The sequence below is a fragment of the Oreochromis niloticus genome, linkage group LG8, assembly GCF_001858045.2.
Source record: "Oreochromis niloticus isolate F11D_XX linkage group LG8, O_niloticus_UMD_NMBU, whole genome shotgun sequence".
Lineage (NCBI taxonomy): Eukaryota > Metazoa > Chordata > Actinopteri > Cichliformes > Cichlidae > Oreochromis > Oreochromis niloticus.
This window is the reverse complement of record NC_031973.2, coordinates 25,026,427-25,044,128: the sequence shown is the minus strand read 5'-3', so window position 1 is coordinate 25,044,128 and position 17,702 is coordinate 25,026,427. Positions and strand designations below refer to the sequence as shown.

Sequence of the window (17,702 nt, the reverse complement as noted above, 5' to 3'; positions counted from 1 at the left end):
CATGTTATTATTGTGTGTTTGAGGGTACAGTTGTCCATTGTGTGTGTGTGTGTGTAGGTGGTTGTGGGTGTGTGTATATTCAGTCCATGAGTTTAATGTGGGTCAGATGTCAGGAGGCAGAGTTCAGGAGTCTGACAGCTGTAGGAAAGAAGCTGTTCCGGTACCTGGTGGTCTTAGTCCGGAGGCTCCTGTAGCGCCTCCCAGAGGGCAGGAGGGTGAAGAGTCCATGTGATGGGTGACTGGGGTCTTTGATGATTTTCCCAGCCCTTTTCAGACACCGCTTCCTGTAGAAGTCCTTTATGGCAGGAAGTGGTGCTCCGGCGATGCGCTGGGCAGTTTTCACGACCCTCTGCAACGCCTTCCGGTCCGAGGCAGAGCACGGACTCGCGATATGTACAATTGGAACACCTGCGTACGTGATGATGTCACAGGTCCGGAGTTTTTACTGCCGTCCCCTCCTAATTTAACTGTGAGTAACATGTTATGAAGCTTAACTGTAATCACAGCCAAACCGGTTTACTCAGGAACAAATAAAACACTGAAATAAACCAAACATTAACATTTAGAAGTGATCTAAGTGACTTATATATCATTTTTAACCTCAGTAGTGAAACCTCTATTAATAAAAATAGTGTACATGTACATACGTGTACATACCTTAATAAAAACAAGCAGGTGAGATGTTAGAACGCTTTTATTTCTATTCTAGTGGACACTCAATACTATAGACAGCTGCTGGAGTTTCTTTAACCTGAGTAGTGAGAAGACCGCGAGCGGGGGGGGAGGTTGAAAACGATGTGCCGGGAGTCCGCTTTTGAGTTTTGGACGAAATGCATTCTGGGATATATAGCTGTCCCAAGTCCACACCGATGCATGCTCGATAAAACGGGCGGATCGAGAACACATCCGGGACTTTTTCGCGTTCTCGGCTTGATGCGTACTTCGAATTGGAACAGTACTTGGTCTCCGACTGATACTTCCGTTCTCGAGTACACGAGAACGCAAGTACGCACAAGTACGCATATTGATAAACGCCCAATGACAACACAGGGGAGAGTAACACTGGACACACTAACATGAGATACAGACCTTCAAAGTAAAACAGGAAACATGACAGGCACAGACTAGACACTGAACTACACCTAAGGACAAAACTCTTAACTACAATAACACTAAACTTTAGGATTATAATGTTCAAAACAGGACAACTAAAGACTCAGAAAATAAACCATAATACAGAAAAAAACACAAAAATGCAAGAAACTGAAAATGCTAGGTCAAAATGACCCAGAACCATGACACTTCCCTAAATGTTGATACCCTGCAAATAGTTACTGATTTAGCCAAAAGAAGATGGTATCATCGAGCTGTGAAAGGGGAACCAGATTATGGAGTATCTACTCCTTGGTAGATCATGTACAGGTATTGTTAAAAAAGACAACAATATTTTTTGGATAAACAGCTCTCCATCACTCTTGTACAACCAAGCACATGATTCAGTTATCCTCAGAAAAAGGAGCAATTTATAACATCTATTGCAGAAGGACTAACACTCATTTAGCTGAGAACTAAACTCTTTGGAGAGCATCTGAGAATGACTTAGAAAAACATATATAAATATATAAATAAAACGTATCCAGTTGATACAGGGCTGGACTGGGACAAAAAATCGGCCCGGGCATTTTGACTAGAGACCGGCCCACCAGGATAGAGATTGAAAATGTGACGTCATTCAGGGGTAAAACCGCAAAGGATTCTGGGAACTTGAGGCAAGAGGTACTAGCGCACGCAGGCTTTCAATTGAACTCAGTTACACAGCGATAAAAAGAAACCCAAAAAATGGCAAGAAGCTGTTGTATTATTAACTGCAATAGCCGGTCGCATGACAGCCACGGGAAGCCGACAGGTAAAGAGATCGGGTTTTTTTATCGGATGTCTTTGAAGAGAAATTTTTTAAGCCATGTTTCCGAAGTAAGAGCCAACGGATGGTCTAGATATACCAAATATAACGTCTCAGAACACTCCAGCTCACATGTTAGTCTGCTCCAAGCATTCCCACAAAGGTCAGTGTTTTGTAGTACTTAATACGTCATTTTTCTTAACATAATTGGTGATATAGGTTACAAGCAAGTCTGGCGCTGAACAGAAATTGTCACGCTATGCTTCTTTATTTATTGTGCATAAATAGTGAATTGTCCTGACACAATATTGCGTTTCACTTCTGTTATTACCACGGTACATTGACAAAAACATATACTTTTATTCACAGGATAAAACAGTTGTTTTGTATCACTAATTGTCCAGTGCAATTACAACATACAATATTATTGTCACCAGAAATTATTTCTACTACTAATTAATTACCGTTGAGCTCAAAGGTTATATTAATAAACGGTTAACGATTATGTATTTATGAAGACGATTTGTGAGACTGGTAAACTTACCTTTGTTTGTACGATGGTCTTTCGTTCTACACAGTGCATTTCAACGTCCTGTACCCATCCGTCGGTAAACTGTACCCGGGCTTGTTGCAGTGACCTGAAGTAACTAAAAACTTCATGAGTGTACGCACTCACTCCAAGATCCGTATAATTATAAATCTGAGCGTGGTTAAAGTTGGGCAGCACGCTAACGTCTTTTGTCCACTTTGTGTGCTCGTAAGGGTCTGACCCTTTCACTCCTTTGATTTTTTCCTCGTATCTTTTCTTTGCCTTTTCGTCGAGTCTGTCTTTGTACGGACCGGCATTGTTCTCCTTAGTTTTGTACATTCCTTTTTTGTGCAGCAAAGAAAAACCAAGAAGGTATTGGAACCGGAGAATGAACGTTTTGCGGTGCTGCAAATGCTTGCATTTGATGCGGTATTTGGATTGTTTTGCCACGAGTTCCTGGCATGCAGTGTGCGAAAGTCACGTCATCTGTCAATCGCTATAGGAAAAACCATAAAGCCTTTGCATGAAAACAACTGCTTTGATGTACACTGCCTTGTTGGTATATATGTATCAATCTAATAAACTTAAACCTACACCATCCTCCCTATTCTGGATTTTAAACAGTACATAGCGGAAACAAATAGACTGCTTGGTCGAGTTAACCTCCTATCTACAACACGTGGTAGAAACCTTAAATTAAGACCAAGAACACTAGAGGTGAGACATGATCATTAATTAATATTAAAATTAATAAATGACAGATTTAGTGATATTTTCATAAACACCTCCTTTCCTTTTTTTGTTCTCCATTTTCTTTAGTTCGTCTATAAGATTGCTGAACAAGGGGGAGGGTGCATCCGGCCTCCTCGGCTGTAATTGGTCCAGCCCAGAGTCGATCATGACCAATTGGCCAATCCAACACCTTTCATTATATATACCCTTCCTAAAAAAAAAAAAAAAAAAAAAAAAAAAAAAAAATCCATTGGCCCATAAAAACAAAAAATCGCCAGCGGCCCACCGGGCAAATGCCCGGTATGCCCAATGGCCAGTCCAGCTATGAGTTGATACAGGACACCTGTCAGAGTTACCTACCTGCAGAGTTAAAATAACTGATTTGCTGAGATGAAGGGAATGTAAGAGGCACACACGTTGCTCAACATGAAGTTTAGATGAACTACTTTGAGATTACAACATAACACATTGATGAAATGAAAATTATTTCAGTTTTCCAAACAAAACTGGCCTCTTGTGTCCATTATGAAAGGTGCCCGATGACAACAGTTGTTTTTGGTACTCTCTGTTTGTAAACATTAACGTTCAAATCGACTCTTGGGACAGTTCATATGAGAATAAACAAAGTAAGATGAATGAAAAGTTGCTACTGATTATTTTTTTTTTTTTAAATAAAAAAAGATATAAACGTTGGGATTAATTACTAAAAAATGTTTTAAATAGTTATTTTTGTAGCAGTGGTAGCAGGAGTAGTCTAAAGATGTCCACAGACTTAAAGTCCACCAATAAAAATCTGTATTTCCAAAACAGGCAGTGGTTATGCACATGAAGGCATCCAATAAACAGCCAAGCCAAAATCTAAAAACACTTCAAAAGGTTGCACAGGAGGAAGTCAACATAAGGAGTGACAAGAGAAAGAACTAAAAATCGCCCCCAAAATACTTCACTACAAGAAACACATCTGGCAAGTGAGCAGTAATTCAAAATGTGTGAAGGATAACAAAGGTGAGAGTATTCAGTGCGGGAAATACAAGCACAAAATAAGGAAAAGGAACTAACGAGAGTATAAATAGATACAGAATTACAGCACAAAACAATTCATTTTAAACTAAACCTAGCCCCTGGCACACAAACCTCTGCACCATGGTAAAACGGAGACTCATGGAGGGGCAAATGTGACCTGATATTTTACATCTTTATACAGTACTTTCTATATGTTACCAATTTACATCACACTTAAAAGAATGATAGTTTCTAAGTTAACAATCTTTTTGTAAATTTTCAACCTATAAATCATTAAAGTTGACCTTGAAGATCTTGCTGGATGTAAGCCAAATTTTAAGCCAAATCATTAACATGACCCAGCTCGACACACCTACAAAGTTTTTGTCAGATAAAGAAAGATAACATGCCTGTATGCACACAAATGCCAACAAAAACATAACCTCTTTCTTTTTGATAGTAAGTGAAATCATCTCATGCACTTGTCTTTCAACATATTGCACATTCCCTTCCTGTTGCTGTTGAAAACTGCGGCCTGAGTGCTTTACTCAGCATTAACTGACATAATTGCTTCAGAATCTAACCTGTTCTTTCACAGGTTGATCCTTGTTTCATAGGCTTGAATCATCTGTCTGAGGACAAGACCAAGTTGTTGTCTTTGCACCACCTGGACAGCTGCTCCACCTAACACCTATAGGCTGATTTATTCCTGTCAGCAATGACTCCAAACACAATAGTGTCACCAGCAAACTTTGAGGTCTGAGACCCTACTCTTTTGGTATGATCCCGTCACACGGAATTTGAAATACTCTCATATTAGACTACTAAGATTCTGAATCATTAAACTCTTCAAATTCCTTCAGTTTCCACAGGTTCAGGTCATCAGTTTCAGAGCCACAGGCTGTTCAAATACAGACAGCTTTCCCAAGTGGTTAAAAGTAAGAATGACCTACTAAACTTCACAGTTCCATGGTTCACGCTTTGCTGAGCCAGAATTAAATATGTGAAGGTCCACGCTGAATCAAAATCATATGATATAAGTGAATATTTTAAAACGGTCTAAGTGAAGAAGTGTAAATGGAAATAAATTCATGTCAACACTGTGCAAAAAGGAAGAACTTAAAAGAAAAAAAAGTTTCTTGCAAATGCAATTAAACCTAATTTAGAAACAGAGAAACAAGAACACCGTGCCAGTGTTTAGACATAAGAGACTAAAGGCAGAAAGTTAAAAAAAAATCCCAACATAGAGTCTTTACTGCACAGTGCAACATCTACATCAATGCTGGTTCATCATCATTTTCCTCTTTTAACTATATGACATGACTGAAAGTCATGTAGAGCACTCTGTTAATCACATAAAATCCTCATGTGAATGTTGCTCAGTCAGCATAAACACAAGAAAGAATTTCATGAAAGACTAAAAATGAAACGGATGACAAAACAATGATGACAACAGGACGGTTTAGGAGCAGAGCCATCAATGGTGAGCACTAGCTTTCACAAACAGCTTACACATTCATATCCACCCGTTCACTGATAAAAACAATCTGAATTTGTCCGTCTGTACTCCCTGGTGCAGTCTATGTCACTGTCCTCTCACTCTGCATCTGTATTTTCTATATAGGAAACACAAAATGACCACAACAACAGCAGCAGAGGCAAAAACACAAAGCGCAGTGGTTGCAGCATGTGCTGACTCCTCCTGCAACCGATCTGATACAGCTGGTTCACCTGTAGAATACAGTACAATATACTTACATGACAGGTACACTGAATACAACTTGTTCTGCATACAGGGACTTTAAAATGCTGAAACATACTCACTGCTGATTGGCTGTACTCTGATAGGACGGGATTTCTCCATACCACAGGTTGTCGAGATTTCAACTGTGACAACGTCCTTTTCTATCACATCTAAGATGGTCAGTGACACATAGGTATAATTATTCCATTTACAGCCGTATTTTACGCCATTGTCACAGAGTTTGGTGCCATTTGTGTTACGCCAGACATAACTGTGACCAACACAGTCTTCTCCTTCTAAAATCCAATTTATGAAACAGGTTAGAATCACATTTTCTCCAGCGGTAACGTTGACAGCCTCGTTACACGTCAGTGACACGCCTGGAAGAGAAAAAAGCAATAAGTGATGTTATTCCTTGTTTATTTGTCCCAGTGTCTTAATAATAGTATAGTACAAGGGATAAAAAATACCTTGATCTGATGATACAGTGCTTGGTAAAGCACAAAACACACTCAAACATATCCACAGGCAGAACATCCTGGAAGTGCCACTGTCTTTAGAAACTGGAAAAAAGAAGAAAATATCTGAGTACTTTTAAGTAAAAACATTCTCAACAGGAAAAACACCAATATAAATATTCTTGTTTCCAAAACGCTGTAAAGACTTACATATAGCTGCTAAGACTTACATATAGCTGCTAAGGCTAACATGTTATCCAATAATTGCTTACACCTAGTGCACCAGACCTAAATAATGTTTAACATAGTCACGCTTTCTTTGCATTAGATGCCTGGACATCTATAAAGGCTACACAACAGTGGTTACCCACTTTCTCTGTTTATCTGTTAACATGCTATCAGATGTTGATGATGATGATAAAATGGCAACAGAAAAAAAAATATAATACATAACAATAGAATACAATAATTTTACAAATAGGACAAGATTTAGGCTTTAAACATGCTGTGAACCAGTGAAAATGTGGGGCTTTCAGGTAATTTAAACTAGAAGCACAACCTGCTCTCAACAGTTTCAGTTTTTGTTCTTTCAGCTGGAGACTCTGTGGTGTTTAAGAGTTTGAGAGTTACGATTAGTTACGATTAAATACAAAAGCAGAATTCAGTCCTAAGCTTATTGCACATATAAATTTGATATGAGATCTCCAAGTATGGAGTAAGTGTCCTGTTTTAGGATCATATATTGATTCTTATAGAAAAATAAAAAAATTTGTAAAATTGTTTGCTGCCAACAGAAAGAAAGAGGTTTTTAAGAATTTGTATTACTCACTGAAGCTCATCAGGGGAACACGGAGACATTAGACACTGAAAAACATTTAACCTTCCTACTCTTGCCACAGAGGACATCTCAACTGCAGGGCCAGCTGCATTTCTGAGCTCCTCTGTCACGTCTTGGCTGGACTTTTTACTATTCTTAAGAACACGACTTTTAGATATTGTTCAGTCTGCTGTAGATAGTCTTTGGGCCTGTTGTTTCTCAATGACACACTGCACACCATGATTAATCAAGATTAGTTTTGGGCTAGTGGCTCTTTGGGAATCACCCTGTTGGTGCAAAAATACTGTTTTATGTCTGTCAAACTGTATTATCTTCACCGCTTTTTATTTTTTATTTTTGCAACAGGCAGCTAGTAACAAAGTGGCTATACAGAAAATGTATAATGGTTCTTTGTTAAGTTTTCTGTTATGTGTAGACACTGCACTGGTTCTTCCTTGAGTTACATAGCCTTTTTATCCTTGGATAGAGCAGCATTTAGTGGCTTACCAAAAACAAACATTCCTCTCAGAAGGGTCAAGTGTAAAAAATGAATGAAGAAAACTGCCCGGAAGAATCTGGAAAGAAAAACGTTGAAAGCCTGGAGATCTTTTGCGCTTTTTAGAAGAAATAATTTTTTTTTTAAAGTCTGGCTCCTTGGAAGCAAAATCTGAACTGAGGGTTGGCTGAATACTATACAGCAGAGGTGTGGACTCGAGTCACATGACTTGGACTCGAGTCAGACTCGAGTCATTAATTTTATGACTTTAGACTTGACTTGAAAAAAGGTTGTAAGACTTGTGACTTGACTTGGACTTTTACACCAGTGACTTGGGACTTGAATTGGACTTGAACCTGTTTACTTGAAAAGACTTGATATTTTACCCAAATCTAAAATTTAACATACATATTATATAAAAAGTGCGGACCATTAATTCACTTTATTCATTCATTCATTCTTACCACACTCCGTATGTATGTGAGCGTGGGCTGTAGCACAGCCAATCAAATTAACCAGATTTGAAAAAAACAAGAACAAAAACACTCGAGCCAAAAATGCTTCCAAGAGTAATTTCTTTCGGGTACATAAACTACGAAGTAGTCAACAAAAAACGAAATGCAATATGCAAAACATGCAAGAAGAGAATCACAGACAGAGATGGAACAACTTCCAACTTTGTCCGACATTTGAAGTTGCATAAAGAACGGTAGGTGGTGCTTTTTTTTTTTTTTTTTTTTTTTGCTACGATGAGACAGCTGACTTAGCTAACTTCATCTTATTAGCAAATGTTCTTCGGGCTACGTTGATGATACTGTTTGGCTTTAACAGGTATGATATGTTTGTCATGCTATTTTAAATCCGGTCCTGCAAGCGCATCCAAGAATAACATGCAACTTGTTAGCTCAGAATTGTCGGTGAATGGTGAGCAGGGTCCGTTTCAGAAAGTGGGTTCTGTAGCTGTACTCAGTCTCTCTCCGTCTCCTCCCCATCATTAACCCCGTAGATTTAACCCAGTTTAGACTGACAAATATTTATTTTACCATCACATCACAATTCAAAATCACTGTGTTTAATTTGCAATTAGTGTATGGTCGTGTTTAACTTTTGCATGTCTGAGCCTGGGAAATTTTTTTTGGTTAGAAAATCTGGCCCACCTTAGTGTGTAATTGAGTAGTCCTGCTATACATGGCCTTTTTCTTCTGTCATTTATGTCAATACATCAAATAAAATACTTTGATCTTATATTATTAGCTGTTGTTTATTTGCAAAGGTTATTCTCAACAGGGATGCTAGACAAAAACGGCGTTTTCTACAGACAGCCTAGCATACGCTCTCCACTTGCGAGTGAAAAAAGAAAAAGAAAAAACACCCCTTCCCTATTGGTGTTAGAGTTTACCATGTCAGCCAATCAAAAAAATGATAAGGCAACATGTGACATTTGGTTGTTTAGGGAGAAGGGGAAGTTTTTAGGAGTGACACCCGCGACGGAAAGCGGGCGAGCGAAAGAAAGAGAGAGAGAGAGTTTTCATATGTGAGACATTAGTGACGTTTAGCGTGTTTGGAGGCTATAGTTAGTTTGTTGTGTAGTTATTGTTTTGTATTGTGTGTCGGTTAGACTGCTGAATTTCATATTTGATCTAAAAAAGCTGTCAAAGGCAGATTCCAGTGTAAACGCTGTCTCCACATAGAAAACTGGACTGTTGCACCTCCAGTTGTCAGACCTGCAGGGTTTAGGCCTGTGGTGTTCTCCTCTGTCTTATACTGAACACAAACTACATTTTTTGGACTGGCACAAATAATTTGTGTGCCTTCTTATTTGATGCAGCACACCTGATTGTTCTGTAAATAGATTTAAATGGTTATATAAAAAACGCCTGAGGCCTTGGCTGCATTTTTAGGTAAATAGTACCATATAACTTTGTTGTTTGCAAAACTTGTGCATAATTTTTAGAAATGTACAATTTCTATTTGCATTTCAAGTTATGAAAATGATTCGTTAAACATGTAAAAAAATATAACTTTTTTCTACTCGGATTCTGAATTTTTTGTCTGAATTTAGATCAACTGTGCTAATATAGTATACCAAAATGAAAAAAATAACTCAAATTTCAGATATTTGAGGTTGTGCTGTAAATAATGATACCAAACAAGGCAAGAAAAACATATTTTAAAGGTGAAATATAGAAGTAAAATCAAAAGTAGTCAAGAACGGCCAATTATACCCGGGACCCCAAAGGGTTAAAAAAAAGACTTGAAAGGACTTGAAATTCAAAGTTTCGGACTTGGGACTTGACTTGACTGTTGTCTGTCTTGACTTGCGACTTGACTCTGACTTGCTTGACTTTACTTGAGACTTGACTTGTGACTTGAGGATAAAGACTTGGGACTTACTTGAGACTTGCAAAACAATGACTTGGTCCCACCTCTGCTATACAGTATATACAGCACTGCCTGACTGAGTTTGCACTGCCTGACTGAGTTTGCTAATGAACCTCAGAAATAATGTCTCCACCTGACATAATGGCATCTGGGTATTTCTTTGCTTTTATTTTTGCCTGCTGTTTCAGAATCCTCTAAAATTAACCCATATTGCAGTGACCTTCTCCTAATTCACTCCTAAAACATTGTGCAATATTTAATTTACGTGCCCAAACCCCACAATGTAAATATTTATTGTTTTCTGATTGTATATTTGTACATCTGATATTTTTTGAATACTGTTCATATGTATATAGTGCAGCAGAACTATGCACCTCACCCCCTTTTCTTTTCCCACATGTCTGCACTGAGTAGATGCTCTGTATCTCATTGTACATGTGTATAGTGACAATAAAAGGCATTCTATTACAGTGTTTGCCAACTTCACACTGATGAGCTGTCAGTGAGTCATTAGTGTCATTTTTTAAATTATAGTTTGTTCGTTTGGTTTGGCATTAATACATCTTCAGTCACATTCCACACTGTACAGTCACTCCAACTGTGACTGTGTTCTGTGGAAATTCAAACAATTGAAGGACTAAGCCAACAGCTCCACTGTAGCCGTCATTATAGTCACTAATACAGTTCAGATTATAGATGCTGATGAACAACATGGAATAACTGAAGAGAATAATCTCTCCGCTCATTTAGAGTTTTTGTTAGTTTTGTACTTTACACCTCCGTATTCCCCTGACACCTCCTCTACTGCAAATGATTACTGGGATTACGATTTTACAAAACATCCTACCACAGATAGGGGAGACCGGGGATAGTTGTAACGTGGGTCAGTTGTAACACTTCCAATTTCTCCAATCAGGGCTAATTTTCAAATGATGTGACTCATCCTGTGCATGCCCAATTCAGTTCTGCTATCACATGTGAAAAATCAGCACATTTTGTCAAACACAGACAATTTAATACGAAAAAAAGTAATTTTTATGCCAAAAAGTAAGTTTTTCTACTTTATTTCAATTTCTAATAGCATTATCTGCTTTGCAGTTAAATGCATCATACTTAAATTATGTTATTTGTATGTCTATGGGGATATATTCTGTGTAGGTCGCCTGTGCTAATGTTTTAGCCGTTGGCTGTAATGTTAGCTAGTTCATGGCTATAGGAGTCTGGGTCAGTTGTAACAGCAACAGTCTGGGTTAGTTGTAACAATAATGCAGATGTTACAACTTACCACACTATTACTTTAACTTATATTAAACAAGTTGGGGCAACGACATCAGCAGAGAGAGGTTCACTGGTCGCCTTTGTATATGCGGTTAATGCCATTGGCAACACAATTCCTCCACTGTTTGTGTTCCCACACATACATTATGCAGACCACTGTGTCAGAGATGGACCAGTAGGAAGTATTGGTAGTGGAAATAAATCAGGATGGGTGCAAGAAACAGATTTTCTCATCTTTCTGAAGCACTAAACCACACCAAGGAAAGCCATGATAAAAAGTAATGGAATTGCGATGCTGGTGCACAACTACATTTTTTCAGCTTCATTGTTATGTTCAAAATTGGTGCAAGAGTTGTAGGTTATAATGCCCACTGAGCCAATGAGGCCAAACTCAAGGAAGACCAACCAAAATTAATGAAATATTCAGTTGCAGAAAATTCCATCATTTGTCTTTTTTGGGGGGTTGGAATATGTTCAAAAGCTAGATTTCTGCATTCTGTCACACACATAGCTACATAAATGGCTCTAAGTGCATTCATGTGTTGAATAAACAAAGATTACATGTTAATGTTTTGTTAGTACCCTTATTTCATTGTGTTACATTTCACCCCAGGACATGTTACAACTAACCCAGACTATGGGGTTAATTGTAACATTTCACTCTTTGTGTTTGAGACCATACCATGCAATGGGTAATTGTGCTGCAGAGAAAATAGCTGCACTATTTAATAGCAGAGACATGTAAATACTTTGCATTAAATTTTCAATCCACTACCTTAAAAGAGCTCCAATTTACAGACAGAAATGTCAAAAATGTTACAACTATCCCCGGTCTCCCCTACCTGGGTAGTAGGTATGTGCGCAATTTATTAGGAATACAGCTTTGTATTGATCGACTTGTGTGTATTTGCTGTCACAATAAAGAGTCAGCTTACAGCTACAATGGAAAGCCTACAAACTCCAGATCTCCATCCAAAATAAGTTACTCATGACTTAAAGCTAAAATTGATAATAATTATCAGTTTGGTAGAAAAATAAAAATGAAAAAATGTGAAAGCATTTAAAGTGTCATAAACAGATCACAGTATTCTCATTCAAAGAGTTGAATGAAAATTTCAAATTAAAATGGGAAAAAAAGCAACTTTATGTAATGCATACTTTCGCTTTTTAGACTTAATATTTTTCCTATGAACATTCTTTTCTTAGGTAAAAGTTACTTCTGAAGCTATTAGTTACAGGTTATTTTAGCAGCATCTAAACACATCTACTTACATTAAGCCAATTAACACATGCATGGACATGGATTTAGTTAAAATATATTCAAGAAGCAGTAGTACTTACTTGGCAGAGAGCGTATCTCTTCCGAGAGGATGTGAGAATGAGGCATAAAAAAACCCCAACAAAACAATCATTATCTATTATATTATCAGTTATCCAACTGTGAGACCACACCCAGGGAACCTGTGAAACTGCCTTCCAAGGTAAAAAAATGACTGACAGGAAAACAAAAGGAAGAAGGAAAGTGAGAGACAGATATGTTGCTTAAAATGTGTCAAAGGTACAAGTGAGCTTGTTTCTGGTTATGCTAAATTAACGTTGTATAAAAACTTTTTCTTTCAGAAACAACACCAGGACAGTACTGTGTACACTGTGAAAGGCACCTACTGTGCTGTTTTTGCAGGATGACACTTTATTGTGTTTTGGTATGTTTGGAAATGTCATGCACTACTTACCTGCTGCTAATCTCTGCTGACTGATTCAGGCAATACTTAAGGGCCCGGTGGAGTGTTGATCCTCGCTGGATCGTTGTATTTATTCAGGTAGTGTAGCCCTGGTGCTTTCTGGGGTATCTTTCCTGTCTTCCCTGGTTCGCTTCCTAACTGTTGTTCTCCATCTTATTCATACAGACCTTCCTGGACCCCTGCTTGCCTCTCCTGGATGAGCTAGAGTGTGAGTAAGGCATGGTGTGGATTTTGGACCGAGTGTGTTTCGTATCACGGGCTGAGTGAAAAGGAGTTTAAGAGAGTTTACCCCCAGCCCTGGACCTTCCCTTGGAATCCCTGGAGCTCACTCCTCACATTCACTGTATGCATATATATATCCCACCTGTTGCTCTAAATAAACCTTTTTCTGCGTGCACAATTCAATTCAATTCAATTTTATCTATATAGCGCCAAATCACAACAACAGTCGCCTCAAGGCGCCTCAAGGCGCTTTATATTGTACAGTATATCCTACAATAATAGATACAGAGAAAAACCCAACAATCATATGACCCCCTATGAGCAAGCACTTTAGTGACAGTGGGAAGGAAAACCCCCCTTTTACCAGGAAGAAACCTCCGGCAGAACCAGGCTCAGGGAGGGGCGGGGCCACCTGCTGCGACCGGTTGGGGTGAGAGAAGGAAGACAGGATAAAGACATGCTGTGGAAGAGAGACAGAGATTAATAACAGGGACGATTCAATGCAGAGAGGTCTATTATCCCATAGTGAGTGAGAAAGGTGACTGGAAAGGAAAAACTCAGTGCATCATGGGAATCCCCGGCAGCCTACGTCTATTGCAGCATTAAGGGAGGATTCAGGGTCACCTGGTCCAGCCCTAACTATATGCTTTAGCAAAAAAGGAAAGTTTGAAGCCTAATCTTGAAAGTAGAGATAGTGTCTGTCTCCCGAATCCAAACTGGAAGCTGGTTCCACAGAAGAGGGGCCTGAAAACTGAAGGCTCTGCCTCCCATTCTACTTTTAAATACTCTAGGAACAGCAAGTAGGCCTGCAGAGCGAGAGCGAAGTGCTCTAATAGGGTGATATGGTACTACAAGGTCATTAAGATAAGATGGGGCCTGATTATTTAAGACCTTGTATGTGAGGAGCAGGATTTTGAATTCAATTCTGGATTTAACAGGAAGCCAATGAAGGGAAGCCAAAACAGGAGAAATATGCTCTCTCTTTCTAGTCCCTGTCAGTACTCTTGCTGCAGCATTTTGGATCAGCTGAAGGCTTTTCAGTGAGTTTTTAGGACATCCTGATAATAATGAATTCCAGTAGTCCAGCCTGGAAGTAATAAATGCATGAACTAGTTTTTCAGCGTCACTCTGAGACAGGATATTTCTAACTTTAGAGATGTTGCGCAAATGGAAGAAAGCAGTCTTACATATTTGTTTAATATGTGTGTTGAAGGACATGTCCTGGTCAAAAATGACTCCAAGGTTCCTCACAGTGTTACTGGAGGCCAAGGTAATGCCATCCAGAGTAAGAATCTGCTTAGATACCATATTTCTAAGATTTTCAGGGCCGAGTACAATAACCTCAGTTTTATCTGAATTAAGAAGCAGAAAGTTAGCGGCCATCCAGCTCTTTATGTCTTTAAGACATTCCTGCAGTTTAACTAATTGTCAGGGTCCCTGTGTCTACCTGGTTGGCTCAGTGTGGCTACATGTGTTTTTGTTCTGATTTTGTTCCTGCTCTCTCCCTCCCTCTCTTTCCTTCCTCCCTCCGCCTGGGCGGAGCTCACCTGTGGGGTCACCTCCAGTGACATCACGCTCCAAAGCCCTATAAAGATTCTTTTGTTCTCTATTCAGAGCCTGCGTGTGAGTCCGTTCAGTCCCGTTGTGACACTAATTGGTGTGTGTTATCTGGAAATATATTTATAACATATTTTGAAATGTAATTTAGCACATATATTTTTTGGCCATTTTTTGTATATTTTGAAATATATTTCAAAATATATTCCAAATTACAAATTAAAATTATTTAAAATCATTCAAAAATATATATATTTTACCCTTCATATATTTCAATCTAAGAAAACACATTCACATGTAACAACTGAAAAAAACCTTTATTTGATGTCTAAAACATACATGTAGCATCAATCAAGCAAGGAACATACATTTTATAATTTTATTCTCATAACATACTTAAACATTCTAAAACACACACACACGCACACATTTATATATACACACACACACACACGCACACACACACACACACACACACTATCCAGTTCACATTACAGTAACACTAACACCCCTTTAGGTCGTCTCTCCTTACCCTCCAGCATTCATAAATCTGTTGACCTTCTTTGTCTGAGATCAACCACTACAATGCATCATCACCTATTTGTGCAATGTTTTTAATGGTTGCAAAGTAAGTTACTTGTGCAGTATGCAATTTTAGATACACAGAAAGTCTTCGCTTACTATATATGGCTGTCATAGTGTCCTTATCAAGGGCAGTTCTTCGCTCTGCGCCGATGTCCGTTTTGCTCTGTCCTCCTATATAAAGCATGAACATTTGAGTGTCTGACTAGTTTTAGATTTCCAAAAATCTGATCTTTGTTCATCTAAACATTTGAACTACAATGATATGCTATTGAGAGAAACTTTTATGGGTACTTTTTGGTAAAGAAACTGGTGACAGAGAAGTAGGCTTTTTAAAATACTATTAGCTAACCATTTGAACTGACTTTCAAAGCTGTTTACTTTTGCTGTGGATCAAAACCTCCAGTGGGAAGACGGCGCACCATTGAAGTGGCTGTTTGGGCCTGAAAACAACAAAAACAAACAAACAAAAAACCCCAGAACAATATATAAGAATCCGTAAGGGTAATAAATCTCTTCTGAAGCAATATAGTTCATTTTGGGTGAAAAAAAACCAGTCCTCTAAAATATATATACTGACATCAGCAATCAACATCATGATTGTAATTATTTCCCTTCTAGCTAGTTCCATCTACTGCTCTGTGCATGTGTCAAGCACTATGACTGTATCTATGTTTATAAATTCACCATATATATATCCTGGAAAAATGTCTTGTTATGGTCAAAAAAGGCCAACAAACAAAGGCATTCAATCAGAGGTGAGAAATTAATCGGGAATATCAATTTATAGGTGAACTATTCTTTATCTACTAGCAAGCTTGAGATATTTGAATGTAAAATAAAATAAATACATAATAATAAAAATAATATGATGTAATAAAAATGCACAACTTACATTAAGGACATCTGCATTTGAATCCAAAGGCTAAAATTAAAACAGTAAATGTGTTAGTAATCGTACAGGTAATAAAAAAAAAAAAAAAAAAAGAGGCACAGTAACTGTGACTCTTCTAGTTGGATGCTAAATGCAGAGATTTAAATTTACAGTATAGCACTGCAAGTACAGGTAACTGTGGTGTGAACTGTAACTGAATATCAGAGAAATTAAATGTATTAATTTTTTGTGTTTATCAATCATAAAAACGTCTGTTTTGTAGGCCTGTTACGATAACACCTTTTTGTTGGTCGGTATATTGCCTCATAAACAATTGCGACAAGTTATGTTATTGTCATTTTAAGACCATTTTATGCCACTGAATGTATAATCATAATAATGCAAGATCTACACACGTTCAATTGACAAACCAACATCTAATTCTTAAAATATTTAGATCATGGAAATTAGGTGTCAAAATATTAGATACCGTAAAAACTTGAATAAATAGTAAATAGTAAATTTTCTAACAAACAGAAAACAAAATGCACAAAGAACTTTTATGGAGATTTTTCCATCTACAAATTTTTCCCTATTTTCCTCTGAAAAGTAAGATATTGTGCTGAAAAACACAATACCTATTTACATTTTTTTATGTTATTGTGTTGTTATTATTATATTTTATTTTTGTAATTTTTTTAAAACAACGTCACAACAACGGGGCGGGGCCAAGTGGCTGCAACCGTAGGTACTATGACTGTATCCCAATTAAGGGTCTGCAGCCTCAAAGGCCGCATTTTAAGGCCGATTACGTCAAAGCGACGCGCCGAAGGCTGTCCCAATTCAAAGGCTGCTCGAAATGCGGCCTTCAAATGCGTCCTTCATTTCCCTGAATTTGAAAACATTTGGACCCACTGCTGCACATCATCTGTCAGGCTTTGCACCCCTGATGATCCACCAGGACAAACTCAGCAGTGTGTGAGGAAGAGGAGGAGGAAGAGCCAGCAGCAGCTGACAGATGGAGAGAATAGACAGACTGTTCCCTGTTTGTGAAGGACTGCTAGAAAAGTTTAACATAACTAATTGTCTGTCCTGAATCAGTCTTATTAGGTAATGTTCAAATAATTTGATCATCCCAGTGTTTTCAGTGTGGGAGAAAGTACTCAGGGCCTTCAAGTTACACACTATGAAAGGCAGCAACAAGTTTAATATTCAGAAACCTAAAGTATGTATCAGCAGCAGGATGGAGCTAAAAAGAAATGTTTGTTTCAGTTCTATGAAGCTTTGAGTATTTTGGATCAGTAGCACTGCTGTGTTTGTTGCATCATATTGCTGTAATTGTTTATATGCTTTATATATTCTGAGCTAAGTTGATCTATAGTGTTAC

At 38.1% G+C, this 17,702-nt stretch overlaps 1 long non-coding RNA gene across 1 annotated transcript; it reads right to left on the bottom strand.

Annotated features, from left to right (window-relative positions):
• Nucleotides 1-3,507: 3,507 nt before the first annotated feature.
• Nucleotides 3,508-12,718, bottom strand: LOC106098401 (uncharacterized). Its single transcript, XR_001224617.2, has 4 exons — nucleotides 12,680-12,718; nucleotides 6,378-6,470; nucleotides 5,988-6,287; nucleotides 3,508-5,894 (listed from the first exon to the last, which is right to left on the bottom strand). It is a non-coding gene; the product is annotated as an uncharacterized LOC106098401 (long non-coding RNA).
• Nucleotides 12,719-17,702: the final 4,984 nt, after the last annotated feature.